This window comes from Plectrocnemia conspersa, unplaced genomic scaffold, assembly GCF_051122295.1.
Source record: "Plectrocnemia conspersa isolate PC_06_02 unplaced genomic scaffold, ASM5112229v1 ptg000010l, whole genome shotgun sequence".
In the NCBI taxonomy this organism is placed as follows: domain Eukaryota; kingdom Metazoa; phylum Arthropoda; class Insecta; order Trichoptera; family Polycentropodidae; genus Plectrocnemia; species Plectrocnemia conspersa.
This window is the reverse complement of record NW_028277174.1, coordinates 21837512-21857722: the sequence shown is the minus strand read 5'-3', so window position 1 is coordinate 21857722 and position 20211 is coordinate 21837512. Positions and strand designations below refer to the sequence as shown.

The 20211-nt window shown below is 30.4% G+C and overlaps 1 long non-coding RNA gene across 1 annotated transcript in view; it reads right to left on the bottom strand.

Annotated features, from left to right (window-relative positions):
- The window catches only part of LOC148230995 (uncharacterized), a 260014-nt gene extending 247784 nt beyond the window's left edge, over nucleotides 1-12230 (bottom strand). Inside the window, exon 1 of the long non-coding RNA XR_015811207.1 lies at nucleotides 11961-12230. This is a non-coding gene — a long non-coding RNA (uncharacterized LOC148230995). The remainder of the gene's footprint in view (nucleotides 1-11960) is intronic.
- Nucleotides 12231-20211: the final 7981 nt, after the last annotated feature.

The following is a 20211-nucleotide window of genomic DNA, read 5'->3' as shown; positions in this document are numbered from 1 at the left end:
ATTTTTACAACTTGTGTAGCAAAATAAAGGCAAAAACAGTTCCTGAATCAACATCATCTTCGTCCTCATTCGAACATTCCATTTCGTAGATTTCTCACGAAGCAAAATAACTCTTTGTCTGTCTGGAAAACAAGATTATCCCGAGAAATGTTTCGTATGAAACAAATTTATTTACCTGGCGAGCAGGATATCGGCATTTCTATACAGAGAGAGTTTACTAAAGCCAATTTATATATTTTTATAAAACAAGTAATAGTTGTACAGTACTATGTTTTATATTCGAAATTGTAAGTTAAACTTCTCGCAGTGGTTGCGTTACATATTTTTCAAATCCCCGAAAGTGAATCTGTTTCATTTTAGTAAAACACAAGATAATGGCGTGATGTAGGAAGCGTAGAAAAAAGCCCCGCGTATAAGTCGCATAGATATAGTCCTATTTGCATGGAATCTTCCCTAAACATGAAAGGCGGCTCAGGAAGACAACCGAGGGAGGAAAGGGTGTCACCTTTACTCTCCCCGGCAGGCATTTGATCCCTTTTCCACCTTAGCCCCTTTTCAGCTGAAAACCGCCCCTCGAAACCCCCTTGTTCCGCGCCGCAGATCTTTCAACTCACTTTTGAACATCTTTCACTCATAAATAATTAATTCCGAACGGGGCCAAGATGCAACGCTGTATCAATATTAATAAAAATAACGATCGGCCCTTCCACTTTGCCGGTGAACAGTGAAAAAGTAAAAATTAACACTCGCTCTTTTAATTTAAATAACGAAATTCTCAAAAATCCAATTTTGAATGTATGTGTATAATCTTTGGCGAAAGAATTCAAGCTTTTTCCGGGAGCTTTAAGCTTTGAGCTTTTTCCTGCTTCGGCGTCACGTACCTCCATCTCGCTCTTTCTCTCTCTGTATCGAGGGAAAATATTTTTCCCTCTCTCATCTCGCTCCATTCCGTTTATCCGACGTCATAAATTAGGCGTGCGATTACAGATAAAATTCGGAATTACAACAGTTCAATATATTTATTTAATTGTCTGGGATTAATTATTATAATAATAATTTATTCATTTAGTTATTCACATTTTTTTTAGTACTGATTTATTCTTTTGTATATTTAGATACTTTTCAGCTTTATTAAGATTAAACAGTTATGAAATAACTTGTTTACAACGCAATAAAAAGGGTTATTTAATAAACAGGATTTCTATAATTACTATATATTATACTGATATTTAACATATCTTGAAAAAAGGTTTTTATATATTTTCGCAATATATACCATTTAATTTCGGTTTCTCTTCAGATGCGCTCAGAACATATGCGAGATAAAAAAACAGTGTTAAGGTGATAGATAATTTTTAAAATCTCTTTAGAATCATTCCTTATTTTATTATTCATATTATTTGAAAATAGCTTAATATTAAATTGATTTACAAAAATAAATAATGAAGCTTTAACTAAGCAGTATATTTTATCGACCTACTTAATCACATTTAGGCTATGAGGCCAAAGGGGTGTGACTTTGAATCCAAATTGATGACGGAAATAGTGTATATAATAGTGTAAACATCTATCAATTATAACATATATAAATAAATGTAAGATGTTGCTGAAAATTTTTGAAAATGTCTTTGGAGTGCAAAAAGTTAACGATCTTCGAAAGTTTAATCTTCCCGTTTTACTTCAAGCCGTGAACATAGTTCGTTGATTATATCATCAAGCGATGCAATTGAACCACTAGCATCCGCATCTGTGATACTTTGAGACAGGTAGAGAGACAATCAGAGATGAGCTCAGACAGTATTGCATTAAATATAAGTGCTTAATGCAATACTTTTCTATTTAAGCAATATTGGATTATTCATTTTGGGTGTAACTTTATGCAAGACGGTATTTTACGTGTTACTGATTGCTTTAATTGCTTCGTAGGGTTCTTCAACGTTTTCAATATGTTTTGACATTTTATAAATTATATTATTTTAAAATATTTATATTTTTTTATATTTTTAATCTTTCTAATGATTATATAATACACTTAGATTTGCCGAAAATATATTAAAATACTGCGATTAAAAATAAGTATCCTTTATATTTACGAAAATGTATTTTTAAATAATTATGGCGTATAAAATGTGTATGTGTAAGTCATATAATAAAATCCTGGTGCTTATAATAATGATCCTGGTCTGAATGTTCGTTACGTTTTATCTTACAAATTATTGTTAATTCGCTCTATTTGCATAAAGCACTGTGAATATATCTGTGAGTGAAATAATAAATATTTAATTAATGGTTTTAAGGTTAGCTGAATTTATCCATTTATAATACATATTTGTATAAAATAATGTAATGAATAAATCATGTTCTCCATTGGTTATATATATAGAAAACTTTCGGTTAATTTAAATTTTTATGTACTCTCTGTTTTTCCAACGGGTATGATACTAGTACAAGATAACCAAATAAAATAATATTGTTATATGGCAACAAAAAAAAACTCATTTTCTCTCTCTTTTACCGCCGAGCGAAAAATAATCTCCTTCGTGCCTACTGTACATATAGGCGTAATACATAATATATCAATAAGGCATACTAAATTTTATGATACATCAAAACGAAAAAAAAAGCAATTTTTGATATTACGACCTTACGCAACCGATCAATATGCTTCATGTCGCTTTGATTAATGGAATTATCACACGGGCCGATAGGAAAATCAATACCAGCCCCGTAAAACGCGTTCCACTAATAATGTCTAGGGGTCTGGAGTCATATTCAACCGCAATCCCGACCCCCAAGAAGCACAACTGAATCCGTTTCAATTTAATGGAAAAGGCAGAATTGACTCAAGTGTGTATATGTTATAGTATACATAGTGTGCGTGTCGAGGGTCCTGCCAACAATGAACCCTCATATTAAATATTTAATTCCACTTCGTCCTCAACATTCTACCCCAGATGTTATCGCACCACATTTTCCCGTTATATGTCTATCTACATATTACATTTCATTGCTCATACAATTATTATATGTATAACGTAGTAAATTTATCAGCGCGGTCAACAAGTCAACTTATATTGCGAATGTTTGATGAACGTTTAATATAACGACAAACATAATATGAGAAAGCATAACGATACATAATTGTTAGACTTAAATACAATACAATATGTACAACAAAAATAATTGTTTATTGTACAATAAGTACACATCTTTTAAATTATATATTTACTAGTATTAACAACTAAATTATATTCTTGAAATTATGAATAAAATAAAAATATATTAAAAATGTAGTTTAAAAACAACATTTTATAATACCTTTATTTTGATAAGCCTAGAAACGTGCTTTTTCCATTTCTATACCATATATTCATCATGCCTGTAAGTAGTTTCCAATAGTCTAAAATTTATTCATAAAACTCATCAGCCGCTTAACGCTTATCAAAACGATTTTTTTTACAATTTTTTTATGAGTTGCCTTACACTCTTTTCATCATCTTGTACGTCATTAATTCCTGATTTAAATTTACGACACCATTTTGTCCATTTAAAACATAATTGTCAATAACAAAATCAAGTTGATAATTGTAGACAATTTTTTTTTTTAAATATCTATACACAGAAAATCTGCAGTTTAAAATGGAAACAATATACCCAAAAGGAATGAGAAGAAAATTAATATGGTAGTTAGCGCTTTTTATAAGCTCATACCAAAGTAAAATTTCTCGTGATAGTTTTTTTACATTGAAAATACTAATAATATTCTATTTACATTGATGAAACAGCCATATTAACACTTTTAAATGTCTTAAACCGACCGCATAAAAATTCCAGATAAATAAAAAAAATATACATTAGAGGTGGTACTTTTAAATAAATTATAATAAAAAATAAAAACTTCGAATCGTACCGCTGCCTTGTGAATAGGGTAATAGTATAAAATGTATTATTTAGTACGTGAATGTAGTACTAGATTCCATGCCTTTTTTTCCAAATTTTCTCTAAAAGTTTTGCCGCTGTCGCGGCCCTTAGACTATTATTTAATAAAATCTGCGCGTGAAATATAAAAATATAATTTTAATATTAGACCAATAATAACATTTGAGCACTAGGTCTAAAGTAACACTGATAAATAAATATCTTTATACCAGAAAATATTATAAAAATATTTGGCGTACCCTTACAAAGCAGCACAATAAATCAGTAATATAAGTCGATAATTAAATATATATCTAAGAAATCAAAATTAGTGATTAATATAAATATGATTCCGGTCGATCATCACATATTCATTTTTTTAAGCATTACCTTATCTTATATTCATGAGATAAGGTAACACTCACTGAATATGAATTTTGCGATGACTAATAAATTTTAATGTAGCCATAAAGAGTATCACATATATATAAACAAAAAATCTTTTCTTAATATTTCTGATTTGCTTATGAAAACTCAATTTGTATTAATTTTAATTTTAAAACACTTATTTATGTACATGTTTTTATTAAATCGCTCGTTTTTAGTAATGTTTCTTAATCCGTTAAAATAAAAATGACAAATTAGCAAATGGATCATTCGTTCTTAATAAAACATGAGGTTACGCAAAATGCTAATTTTCATACAAACTTAAAATGCCTATAATATTATCGTATTACAGAGAATTTATTATGATAAATAATTTTAAAATACTGTTATTTACATATATTTCATTCAGATGCATCATTTTTACAAGGGCTAATAAAATCTTATAAACCTTTTTTGTGATAAACAATTATTTCGATTCCTTATTAAAATAAAATCAATATTAAAAATATCATTTACAACCTTAAATTTTAAACAGCATTTATCCTAAACGTTCTCAAGGCTCCTGAAACATAATACTTTCGCCCTTGATCCACATACATTATAAATTTAAGATTATATTATTAAATTTACAAGGACGTCTCGATTAATTCGTGTATATAAATTAACTTGAACTTGGTTTCAAGGTGTTCTTTGAAATGTATATTTTAAATTTATGATCATATCAGTGTAAATTTGACCTAAATCCAAAGCCTATACTGTTAATAAATATACATTTATTACCATCAAATAAGAAGATTATTACTATTTGGAGAAGACAGTAAAATATTTATTGAGACTATTGTTTATAAATTAAATTTTATATAATATATAATTGTAATAGAGATGTGATATAGTCTAATTTTATTTTATTCATATTTTATATTAATTTATAAGAATACTTTAATATTTTTTACATATCTATTAATATATAATTTTAATTTAATAAACATTAAGGCCTGATTTCCAAACATATGCTTTATTGATTAAAAGCTGCATTCGTTAAAAGCGATTTTCACAATTTACTAAATATTGTTAACATGTAAAATACTGGGAGATTATTTTTATTTATGGTGTTTCGTCAAAATAGCGTCGAACTCAAACAATCGCAAATAAATTACAAAAACCTTTTGAAATTTTAAATAAATATTTTGAGAGGTGGAAAATTAAAGTCAGCCAAATTAAAACAAGTAATTATTTTCACAAAACGAAGGCAAACTCTACCTCTCATAAATGAACAGGGCAGTAACGAAAAATGGAAAACTAGAGTTAAATATCCGAGCTTATACATATTTTAGAATTTGCACTAAATGACTTGCAGCCATTGAGGCGCTTAGACCAATATTTAATAGAAAGATCGCGCTATTTATAAAAAATAAAATTTAATCTATAAATAATTAATCAAACCCATTTTAACATATGCTTGTCTGGTGTGTCATTATTACTATTTTTTTTTTTAATACACCTTTTTAAAATATTTTTTTAAATCTTAATAATAGCCTTTAAATATCAATAATCAAGGAACAGTCATTATTATAGATTAAAATACTGCGTCTCCGATGGACGAATACTATAGAACAGCGAGGGTGATAAGGATTCATGAATAGTACGACTGTATGATCCTGTTGTTCCAGCGACTGATTGATTTATTCGTATTATTATCGGAGACTACGATAAAAACTAACTAAAATATTTTTATATAAACAAAAAAAATCGAAGCACATTGCTTTAGAGGTTGAGGAACACATATCAATAGTTCCAGATTTTAAGCTTAATGTATTTTAATCAGCACTTATTAAATTGTTATTTTTTCTTTACTACACTTGTAAAATGTTCATTTTTTCCCCATAAATTATAACCACTAACGTTTTATCTGTTATTCTATTGTAGCTAATAAAAAAATTGTAAGCAAATAAATGGTTATAAACCAGTAACATGTACTGTTTATAAAAAAAATCACACTGACACATTATTTCTAATTAATAAATAGTTTAAATTAATAGATACTTTTGAATTAAATAATAAACTATTATTATGTAGCTATTTTTTAACAAAACAAAATGAACAAAAATCAAGTAAATGTGATATTTCAAAGGTTGGAAATCTATTGCTTTAATATCATAAAATGTCCGAAAACTTTATGAATATATCCTGTTAACAAGCCTTTTTTCTCCGTTGACAATTCAGAAAAATTGAAAAACTTTCAGGGAGGAAACAGAAGCGATTTACACCTAGACCAATCGCACTCGGAGGAGTTTCGGCGGTCGTTTCCAATTCTTCTTCTCGGCTGCATGTCGGTCGCCTTTCTGTTACCACTTTCACCGCATTTGTATGCAGATGGCGCGGATTGTAGACGTACGTGCAGCAGACGAACGTTTGGCAGGCAAACAAGAAAAATGGCCAGACCCTCTTTCGGCGTCTTTCTGTCCGATTTGCTTGTAAACACGACGCCGTTTCGTGGAAATTTACCATCGCGCCGAACGAGCTCGCCCGGGGGCGAAACGAGCGACAGGAGCGGTCCTGCTCACCCTAACTGGGGCGACAGATGACGCTTTGATTAAAAAATATTACGTTTTGATTACGCAATTTCAACCGTTCGTGTGTATGTGTGCGTTAAAATTAAGAGATGTCCAATTACGCGTAATTAAAAGTACATGAATTCTAATTATGTAATTGAAAAATATCTATTGAATTTGCTAGGAAAATTTTTATTATGAATCAAAATATAATTTTCTTAAAAAATGATTAACTTATTTATTAATGTATTTATTCTGTTAGGGATTTAAGCACCTGTATTTTTTATAATTTAGAGGTCATTCTAACGTCCATTTCTAACCAATTAAAAAATAAACCACACGTCATGAAAGTTATTATAAAAATAAGAAGAGAGATCTCGGGACTAAGCAATTCGTTAATAATTTAAAATATTTTATGGACCACATTACTAAAAAAATATTCTTTGCGTTCTACGCTGCACATAATAATATTTTATTCTACCCCAAGGTTAATGATTGACATGATTAACGATCGCCGCAGTTGTCATTCAATCAGATTATCTATTAAGGCGTAAACATATTTAGTGGACGTGTCCAAAAAGCGATGCAATTGGCCCGCAAACATCCTTATCTGCGATTCGCCAGAGCTGTTTCGAACCAGCACTATAAAATATCACTAAGCTAACTAACTCATATTATTTTGCTTTATTGTGACTTTTTCTTTATAATTATTTTATTAAAAATATAAATTTCTCAAAAAAATATAAATGAAATTTTAGAAATTTCAGAACTATACTTTACTATATTTCTATTAGTACATGAAAAAAGTCAAGTAGATTATGATCACAACAGTGTTGTGCTCCAAATCTTGTCGAAGTTTTTCGTTGAGTTACATAGTTCCGTTATCTCTGAATGCAATTAACCGAAGAGGTTAAGAAAGCACTGGCAATAAACTCAGCAATTATAAACTCTATTAAACAAACTGACTAATGATATTCGCGATAAAATTCAGAGCAATGAAAACGAAACGCCGTTGCGTAAACTTGACAAGCTAAGACCAGCGGATAATGCATTATTAAAAAGTAACTAAATCACTTAAAAATAAACACACTGGCATGGATGGTAGAAATGTTTTTTGACGCTTTTTCTGTATCCACAAATTTACTAAAAAATTTAAACACGCCAAAACTGAAAACCAAGCAAATAGATCAATAAGAAAAATATAAGAATCTGCGGTAGATTTTTTTATATTATATTACTTTCAAGTTCTATTTATGTAGAGACTTGTCCAATTTATTAAATAAAAACTTTATTAGCTATCCTAATTAATTTTAGTTTATTATGTAAGCATTTTTCCATGCTATTAATAATGTATTACAATTGCTTTTTTGGAGTAAATATTTTCTAGCCAAACATATTAAACACCGATCATCCCCAATCGCACCCCGATGCTCAACTCGCATGCTTCCGAACATTCGTTGTTTTATTTTATACACACGTCAACATTTCGCCTTTATTGATCATATATAAAATCCGATATTACAATCATCCCCCATGGCACGCGTCCGGCAGGGCGTCTGACGAGGGATGCTGCATTGAAATCTTCGTCTCTTATTTTCTCTGCGTCTCCTCTCGCCGGTGTTTTCAATCTACCCGCGGTGCCCCTCTGCAGGGAATAGGGGATGGATTAAGAGACGGAGGATGGGGTGTATTTATGGTGACACTAACTGGGAATCAATAAAGCGATCCAGTAACATCGGGGACAACTTGCCATCGTCGAGACCTTCAATTTCCTGCCACACGTTTTACGCACGGACTTAAAATTTTAATTGTCTTAATAAATCTGATGCGTATCCGATCTCATCTCGTGATATATTTAATTATCTTTGCTGTGATTTTGTTATCTCGGCTCATATGAGAGTAGGATGCAAAGGCGTCGACGTCGATGTTATTAACTTATATAGCTTCGAAAAACATAAGGCTATCTTATTTCAAACGGATTTAATATGATATCGAATTGGGTGGAATAAAATTAAATCAATAACGATATTGAGACGATGTGATTATGGAGTAAATAATGTTCGAAAAGTCTGATGTGTCTTGTTTTTAATTATTACATAATAAATATTAGATTTCAATAAAATATAATCTTAAAATTAAGAAATTTGATCACTTGATTACTTAAAAGCTTCTTAGAACTAAACACATTGTATTTTTTATCATTTAAATTTTGATAGATATTTTCTAAAGCAAAAAAAATAAATAAAATCATCACAACAGAACTTTATTTAAAACGTATAAAAATAAAAGTATGCATATCGTAACAGGTGATATGATACTACTTTGCAAAATGTATTATAAATACATATATTCAATAAATTATAAATATAATATTTGTTTTTGTAACATAAAAACGACTGTTTTCTTACATCTGGCGAATAGCAGATAAGGATTTTTACGAGCCAATTGCATCGCTTATTGAACACACTCTCGTAATGTGTTCACGCCTAAATAGAAACGATCCAGATCACCACACAGGCCATCGGTAAGCAAAGATTTGAAGAACAATACTAATTGCGCAGAGTACAATTTATTGTCGAGTGCGCGCCCTTTCCAAACAAAGAGTAGTATTTTCAGCTGAACTTATGGGCGATTTGCATCTAGTGACGGGAGTGCTATTATGTGTTACATTTTTTAAATTTTTAAATCTTCTCATATAGTTTAATTGGGGATACAGATTTAATATGAACATCACCTTTTTGCAAGTTTTTTATTGCCAACTTGGGTTCTCTGTAATCCGTTCAAATATGACTCATATGAATCCCAGCTAATATTGACTTAACAACGCTAACGTAACATTACCGTTAATAATTATACGATATTATCTGACTTAAAGTAGCTCATTACTAAGGAATTTTAAATACCTTATATGTACGACGTAGCTCGATATTAATTAATTATCACAATATTCATCCGTGATATTAGGAAAATCTAAGAAAAACCCTTCCGCAATGATCGAGTGGAATTAAAATTACCTAATAATTATTACTTCTGATTCAGACCGATAATAAATTTAAAAACATAAGAATCCATATGGGATCTAACCACATGTCTTTCGGATAACCGCCATAAATCTATCGTGCTATTCAAATTTATTGAAGCCCTGTTTGTTATTGTTGAGAAAATCGAATCGATCGTTTGCGCTGCGCAGGAGAGTTGCGATTGCATGCCTTATTCTTAACCGTTGCGGCCAGGACGTCATCGCTCTGAAACGCTCTTTTGGCGGCCGGTCAAAAGAGCGTGCGTCAAATGAGCGATAATATATTTTTTATCCATAACTAGCTTTGAATAACGCCCCAGTATTTCTAGGCATTATAATTTGGGTGATAAAAATAGACATAACATCTTGTAGTTTTTAAGAAAAATATTAAAAATAAGCACTAAAATCGAATAATAAAATGTTTTGCAACCGAATAATTACACTTACATAACAGCTGATCAAGCACTACAACATTTTGAAACATTGCTCAATGAAAAGATCAAATCTCTTAAAAAGACTTACCAAACTTTAAATGACAATTATACATTAATAAATGTAATTACTTATTACAAAACCCGATACCTTGGAAATATGTAATTCCTGTTATTCCCTAATGATATTTTAAATTAAAACCATATTTGCACATACCAAAATACTTAGGAATTTATTAAAAAATAGTTAAATTGATCATAAAAAATGATTACACTAAAAGATTATTCTAAAATTTGAAACCTGTACAAGATTTAAAATTGGTAGAAATAGTATTAGCATGAACGTGTCTAAAGTTGATGTTAAACGTTCGTTCAGGTCTTTGAATCGCATTAGAAACATATGAGAAATTTGCTTTCCTATGATGTACTAAATGCCCTTGCTGCACTAACAATTCAAAAAGTGTATAAAATAAATCGAATTAAAAATTAAAATGAAAATTATATTAAAACAATTGTAGAATTTACAATTTTAAAAAGGGACCATATTTAAACTTATTTTAGAAACAATATTTTTATTAGCTTACAAATAATAATAATAAACTATTATGCTAATCTTTCTTAGTAAATTGATTAGTGTTTTTATAAATTGATATATTATTCTATAGTTTCGGGTCTCTGTGTATAAGGACAGTAAATGGATCTCTTGGTGCAGAGGTATTATATTAGGTTAACAATATTTACTTGGCGCACCATACCAATTAATTGTCATCATATTTAAGATTATAATAAGATTCCTATTCATTATTTGCATCAAATATTAGCATAATCCATCTTCTTTTAAGTGGTTTGATATCATTCCTACTACTATTACTGTCACAGTAATAATAACACGGTTAATATAAAATTCATCGTCACTTCCTTAAACATCCATTATTATATCGTCATTCGTAATTATATGGATAATTTATAGAAATAAATCAATATATGTATTTATAAATAATTAAAACACAGATAACTAACTTAGTAATTTACTAGCTCGAAAAGACTAATATTATTTGCGTTGCCGCTAAAAATGTCGATACCCAGGTCGATGGTTGTCAATCGCTGATTTGAATATTGCGAGCGAGATAGCGAGCTCTGCTTGCATCTCGCTCTTTTTTCCGTCATACTAAAATCTTTTTATTTCATAACAGACACAATATTAAGCAGGAATTATGCACAATTAGAGCATATAATCCCGTTTCATCCCATATCATAAAAATATAGATACCCATTGAAGGAAAAAATCAGGTTAAGAGGAAATTGCCAACGTAAAACTGTCAAGTAAGCGTTATGCGGTCTTAGCACGGCTCGATCCGGCCATAGTCCGATGAAAAATTTTACAATAAACTTACACTCGTAAATTGAAGATTATTGAGTTATTTTCATGAGTTAAAAATTGAATATTACTAAAATGTGTTTACCACAAGTTTTTTACCATTAATAAATTGAAATTGGCAAAATTAGCTCCAACACAAAGCCAATAAATGCATTTCAAGTTTTATCGACGTAAGAGTGCAACGCTTGGAATACACTCGGATGTCGACCTATTGTCGAGCGCAAAGGGTTAACTAGTATATATTCGAAAGACACAGAAAATTCCAAAGACATTACCTTGTCCTTCGGCGTGACGCATCGGCGTGGCGTCGGAAGGACGCCAGCGCCACGCCGCGGCGTGGCGTGGCGTGGCGACCGTTGCTTGCACCGGCACTGCGATCGGTGCCGGTGCAACAAGCACTGTTATAAACACTAATTTGAATTATACACTGCTTAATTCTAACACACACACTAAATTACACTATCACTTTATAATTAAAAACATCGAAAGGGATATTATTATAAAAACGCTTATTCGACAAAAATGTAACGAAACTGTTTACGCGTCCGACGTCACATAGCTACTGATTTTTTTTTAAATATTTCGAGATGCATAAACAAATTCAAACGAGTTTAAGGTTATGCTTCATGGATAATAAACCATAAGGATTAAAATGTCGTGCATCTCAGATTACAAAAAAAATATTATTTATCAAAGGTTGACAATTTGTCTAGTTTTAAAATATTTATCTCTAATTCGAATTATTTTAATGAGAGGTTACTCGATGTCATAATACCCGAAGGTCACCTTTGTAATAATGTTGACTAAATTCGAATTATTTTTATGCAAGTGTGTTTGTTTATTTTTAGAATATCTATCTCTAAGTCGATTTATTTTAATGAGAAAGTGACCCGAAGGTCAGTCACCTTTGATGTTGACCTTCTAAAAGTATAATGTCGATAATTTAAAGTTTATTTATATGAAAAATATTATTTAAATCTTATATGTACTTGTTCTAAGCCGTCGCTTCCAGACGCGCATAGCTTACGTATTTTGTATTAGCTGACATTTGTTAATGTATGTGTAGTATTTATATATGCGTATGAAATGTTTAAACTTTGTAATATAAACTTTGTATGTATAGTATTTATATATGCGTATGAAATGTTTGAACTTTGTTATATTTGTAATATATCAATAAATCAATTATGTGTGAGAATACTATTGTTGTATTTTATAAAATTAAACAGTATGCTTAAATAGATTTACGAACACTATTATTTTAACATGTATATGTTAATTCTGTGAGCAAATAAAATAAAATTAATTTAATAACATGTCATTATTAAAAAATTCATTATTATAGTGATTCTATATATTTTTTATTCCACGATAAATGGAATTTTAAATATACTGTGTTTCTCAAGAATTCTCAAGTAAGGTATGTTCATATGTACAAACATATTTTTCATTTACCTTTAAGCTTTACATATGATTACGACTTAGTAATACATATATAATATTTAAATAAAACCCATGTTATAATAAATTATATACAAATACTAAATACATAAAATTACCCATTTATTAATTTAAAAGTAATATTCTAAACGCTTTTAATCTAGTATGTTTTTTATTTGGTTATAAAATCATTAACACGCGAAAAATTGCAGTTTAATCGTAGGCAACACATTCCTTAGTTATTCTAATTGATTTTCTCGCCATTGTCTTCCATTGATTTTTAAGAGAAATATTTTTTCTATAGTTTTCGTTATTAATTAAATCAGAAATAATTAATTTTGCTATTCTGTATATGTTTTTACAATTCGTATAAAAATTAAAATCTTGGTAATATAGCATGTTATTCATTTACTTGCAAAAATATAACAGAACATAGTTTTGATATGTAAAGAATTATATTCAAAAATAATATATTTTTTGTGATGGGTTTATTAATTGAACCACTCTTTTATACAAAATTGAAGTGGTTAATTCATGGTATTGAATCATAAAAAGGCCATTTCGGCTTGTGATAAATTGTTTCAATCGTCTAAGAAAAAATAAGTATTTTTATTAAAATATAACACCACCATGGGAAACCTTTTAAAAGATTAAGTCATAAAGTTCTCGCCATAATAGCGCCATAATACGCGTGCATTTGGATTTGCTTAAAAACAGCAGTTTCCAATCTATTTAGTAAAAAAACTATTTTCGGATTAGACCATCCGACCAAAAAGTGACGAGAAACAAGATCCCGTATTAAGAGGCTGTGGATAAAAATACGGGAACGCGGGCAACTAGGAATCACTCCCCTCGGATACTTCGTCTGAGGACTTCCTATCAGACAAAAACTCTTCTGAGACTTTGTCATGAACTTATTTACTTGCATTACACTTAAACTTTCAATTCGGAGTGTAAGCAATTCGATTTTCAAGAGCTTGGACTGCAACCAAGAGGAGGCGGACTTAACTTCAGACCGTCGAAGATCGAAGACGCCACCGCTTCTCTCTTTGCGTCAACGGTATAGCTCAACGTCCGGAATCCATAGTGAAACTGCTTCGGAGACGCTAACGGAAAAATTTTAATTATTGCACAATATATTAGATAATAACAAAACTTTGTATTAACAAAAATGAGTCCCTGACACGAAGGTAATACAACTCTTAGAAAGAAAAGCTCAAGAAATAAAAAAATGCTTTTGGTCCAAATGTCTAAAAATCAAAAATACTTTTATAATGCAATAATATAAATTTACTTTTGTGTAAATTGATTTTTAATAATATAAACTAATTATATTTATAAACTTGTTAAATGACAGAAAACTATTCCTTGTTGGTAGATCACTCACTGATTCTCTTAATCTTATTTATTACCTTTAACATTTATCAATCGATTTTATTATTTAAATATGATAAATATCAAGGCCTATAACTTATATGTATTGAATAAATATTTTATAAACCAACATGTGTGTGCTTCTAGCATTTTATTATTTTTTAAGGTGTGATATAACACAAAGCACTTGTAATACAACATAGGACCTTTGATTGAAATCTTTGTAATAAATGTATAGTTACCAAAATTAAATATTACGCAAAACATATTTGCCATATATAATAAGTTTATTCTGCATGCGTGTTCACGAATACAAATCGATAGTAAAATTGTTTAAGAGCGAAAGCATAATTTTTCCGAAGTCCCTTATCGGCGGGGTCCGAGTCCCGTATGCTGCCGCTACTGACCGCCCAGCGGCTGTAAATCCGGCTCGTGTGTATCTCATTAACCCACTGAGCCGATACATATCTGCGGCCCTGTTTTCCAAATTACAAAACGTTTTTGTTTAATGTTTATAGGGAAGCAGTGTAAATAGCCGAGCGGCTCCGGATAAATAAATGTAAACATAACGCCGCAACCGGCCACTTACGACCGTATTGGGGGTAACGCACGCCGCAACTGCACCCACCCGCCACTCACCCCCCGATTCGCCCCTAGGGTGTCGGGACCGAAACGCCAGCTACCCTCCGGAAGGGACGTGCCTAGTTCGCAAGAGACGAAATGAACCCTATTAAGCAAACATAAGATTGGGGACACTTTTTGGAGTGACCGAAGCGATTAGGTATCCCAATCACGGCGTGTTGATACGGTATAAATTGACTAATGGGTGTTAACATATTTTTAAACCGACTTAATTCCGACTGTGGAGAACCCTTTCGAGCAATTTATAGCAGAACATTACGATATATTATCGCGATAAACCAAAAGGCCTCCAATTGAATCCTTGGTCTTCTCAACATTCATATGTGGTTCAGAGTAATATTTCTACTTGAGTAAAATATCAATATTTTTAATAATATAAACTTAATATAGATTACTAAATTATTCTTAAATAATATTTAACTATTGTTTCAGTCTAGAAATATATATATATATATATTATAGAAATGTAGATGCCGCTATCAGGTAGTGCAAATGAAATCAAAAGTATTTGCTGGTATGTCGAGTTGTATTATTGTTGGCTGTGATTTCGTGAAGCAGCTAAAAATTTGTCGTGATGTGTTCTCATGATGATGCTGGATGATCTGTTAATGTGTATTGTGCCCATAAAATCCCGGCTCATCTCTAATGCTGTGATTTCATTTCGTCGTTTGCATCTCTGTCTTTGTCACATATTTTATAATGCTGGTTCGAGACAGTTCTAGCGAATCGCAGACAATGATATTTGGGAACCGATTGCATCACTTTTTACAGAATGTGTACACACCTAAATATAAACGGCCTAATGACCACTCAAGTGATCGGTAACCAAAAGGTAGAAAAACAATAGTATTATGCGCAGAGAAGAACGTATTACTTAGCGCGCATTATTTCAATCAAAGAGTGATTTTTTCAGTGGTTTTCAGTCTACATTTCGCAATGTAAATGTATTAAATCTATTAGTGAAATTCTTGTTTAAATATAAATCTACAAACATCACAATATACAAAATTTGTGATTTTATTTAATTATAAATTACAGAGCTCATCAAATTCTATTTTATACATATCTCTAATTATAAACTGAACTAAAGACATTTTAATAAAAAAATAATATTACAATATATGTAAATAAAATGGACACAAATCTGCCACAAATATTTACAATTATATATTGTGATGATTGTTTGTTAAAAAAAGAGATAACGACGTTTATTGGAAACAAATTTCAAACTACTTTTCGATAGTTCTTAGAACCATTTTAAAACTACTTTTAGGCAAAAATACAAAATTTTCTAAGACATATATAGCAAGGGTTGACTCGCATATTCCTCCGAATCATCCGAGTTCCACTGAAACTGCAGCCAACTGAGCTGTATCCCCTCCTTAGAAAGTCGGCTGAATAGACTTTTAAGTTTACGGCATTTTATCCCCATAGATGATGATACTTAAATAGTACGTCGTCGAGAGTATGCACTCACAGCCTGCAATAATACAACTCGACACGCCAGCTAAGACTCTCCCACATTCAAAACCTGCTTCTACATATTCAATATATATGTGATAATTAATATATGCTTATAAAATAAACTGTAACCAGTTGTTTCAGTGTCTATTTTTGCTGCAAAGTCATACCCTTACGGCCTCAAAACCATATATCAATTATAATTATTTAAATATTAATACTTTGTTATTTTTTACACAAGCTACTTATTTTTATTCTAAGCATTTCGATCATGCTCTAAAATGAATTATATAATAAAAATATTTGCTCATTCGAGTGTATTTAATATGCCTAATAATAAAAATATCCTTGCTGAATAGATACTATACACACCGTATATTGATATAGAGCCTAAAATATAATAAATGCCATGTTACCTGTCGTTCTGTATATATGACAGCTGCCGATAACAGTGCTCACTGTGTTTCTATTAAATCGTTAATTCTATATACAGATAGGTAATTAAGAGCACCAACATAAATTTTATACTATTATTGCGTTTGATTTGTATTAACAAATAATTTGTGGCACTACATATAATAATAACACAAATCGGATAAATATATTATATGAACCAGCATGCCTGCAATTGAGTAATATATGCTTATTTTAATATACATAAATTAAAACAAATAAGCTATATAAAATAGCACATTTTTTTTGTATTGAAATAAGTTGAAGACATGAAACTAAAATAGCAAATTGATCTAATAAGATTTTCTCAAATGTTTATTGTAAGGTATATATTATACAATAGTATAAATACAATACATTTTAATTATAAGGGTTAAATTTATTTCCGTTAGGCAATCGTATTCGAGAGCATTTAACTCGAGGCGATAAAGTTAAAAAATGTAATAATTGGCAAAGGGAAAATAATTTAATAATTATATATCCCACACCCTTAATTCTAAAACCATAAATTAGTGCAGTGGGTGTTGTTATTATATGCCATAGCCAACAAAAGGGTATACCTAATATGCTAGGAATTTTATAAATAATTTATATATTTACATAATATTATTTAATCACCCGTAAAAAAGTCTAGCTAACAGAGAATACTTTATATATATCAACAGTTAGCATATCTAATAATTAATTTCAATGTGTAAACAAATTTGAATAATAAGAATCACGTTGCTATCAAAACAATGGTTTTAATTACAACGTAAACATTTTTTTCACAGAACCATTCAGTTACATTGAACCATTTGTCGTATAAATATATACATTTGTAGAAGTCAATTTCTATTATCGAGCTACTTTTAAATATCGCATATGTGTTATTTATAGTATACCTTTTATAATGACTCAAAATAGACTATTGCGTTTTATATATACTCGTATACATTTTTCAATAGAAATACGTTTAACTCTAAACGACTATACTTTGTTCAAGTTCAAATAATCGTTACACACAATTGTGCATTGTACGGAAACGACGTTTCTCCAATTTGTGCGCCTTGAAGTGAAAATGAGGGTTCGAAAACAAGATACGAGGGTTTCAAAACGAAATGCGAATTTTTTTAATGCGAATATTCATATACTTTGAAATATATCGTACAGCGTGGCTCAAAACAGTCGATCACATCTAATTATTATTATTTAATATCATTCCCATTAATTCAAAAATCTCACGGTTAATTTTTACAGTTAAATATATCAATTATTTTTCTAAAGTATAGTAAATCCTGAATTACTGCAATTAAATATAAAAATATAGATATTTTTAATTAATTTAAAATTATCACGAAACTACGTTTATGTCAGTTAGCATGTGCCCCTTTAAATTTAGTTTTTTGGACCTTCTGTATATGATGAACGCAAATATTGATTATGTACATATATATTATATATGAAAAAAATCCTGCTCGCTTTTAATTTACAGAAATTGTTATAGCTCAGTACATTCATGTTTACGAAGCTTCAGTGAGATATACATATATACGTATATATCCATAATAATTACACACAAAGCAAGTGCATTATAGTCTTCAAATATTGCTCATGTTTCGGTGAGCCAGCTACCTTACCCCAAGTCTTGGTTGGCTCACCGGCCAAATTGATTTATGCACAAACGTGTTGTTGGCAATTACAATGTCGACGTTATTAAATAGATTATTACACCTTGATTGAGCCTCTCGCTCGTAAGCTCGAATCCTTAATAGCCAGACTATCTTGAACATTGCTACTTCTCTTTGTAGCGAACATTTGAGTTGAATTAAGGCTTGTTACCGCGTGGCGTTCTTCAATATGTACCCACGTACGTATGGGTGTATGTAAAGGGGGTGTTAGCGACCCCAGTCTCTTCTCTCTCTCGCCGCGCCGAGGGGTAACTCTGTGGGGCGAAATGACTATCGGCGAGACGAGCCTCGGATTCATTCGGGTTCTATTGTTTGTTCCAAACCACGCTTCGGATGAATGGATATCTCCGACTTTTTGCCGGGAATTCGTCGCAAGTGTGTTTTACTTGAACCGTTTTTTTATTAAACGGAAAATGGCATAGTTCTTCCCGACGAACCTATTAAATTTATTGTATCATCCCAGCTCAGACAATTTAATACTTTTTACTTATTATTCTTATGATCCATCATATGCTTTTATTCATAATGCGAACTAATTAGTGATTCTTAAACATTGGCGTCGTTGATGGCATTCAGACTGAAAAGCTGTTTTTTTACATTGACCCGTTAGAACTATGTTACTTTCAGATTAGGATCCATTTATTTGGTCATTTCGTCTACTTTGTTAATAACACTATAAATTTCAGTTTGATTTTTATCTCGCACTAAATGGAGAGTGAGCTTATTTTATAGATATTGAAACTGTATTTTAAGCATAACCAATATTTTAACAGCCTCTTTCCAGAATTGCGTTAAAGATTTGGCGTTTCGTTCATCAATAACTTAACTTTTTCAATGTATGTATTACACCTTGATCCATTGAATAACTGATGGAGGTCGTATTCGAAGAAAGGAAGATCAATTATATGTATTTATTATCGTATATTTTTAACAAATAATTATCGTCTAATTACAGAATATTCAAAAGAATGATCTTAATGCATCCAGAATAATCTCTTAAATTAAAAAAAAAAACAATTTAATTTTTAATGCATTTAACGACTCGCCAGCATAACATTTTCGCTTATAAAAATGAAAAAAGAACAAGATTATTAATGCTAGATATATATTAGCGTTTAATACATTCGGAACGACGGTTTAAAATATAAATTATCTATATGTAATGCTTTTGATTATCTTAAGCATCTAATACGCTCATACCTGAAAGGTCAATGCTATATTGTTTCACTAAATATTGAAACCGTGTAAAATTTCAGCTGCAGTCCCGCAGGGTAGTTTGCTCGGGCCGTTCCTATTCATTTTAAGAATATACTAATGACATTCCGATTTTTAAAAATACTGGCTTATAGCGGTTTTTACGGTTTTAAATCAATTGCAATTAAGTTACAAAAAATTACAAGACTTGAATAACTATTTTATTTAATGGAAAACTTAAATAAACCAAGAAAAACCGAAGCAATAACTTTTACAACACGCAATTTGTCTC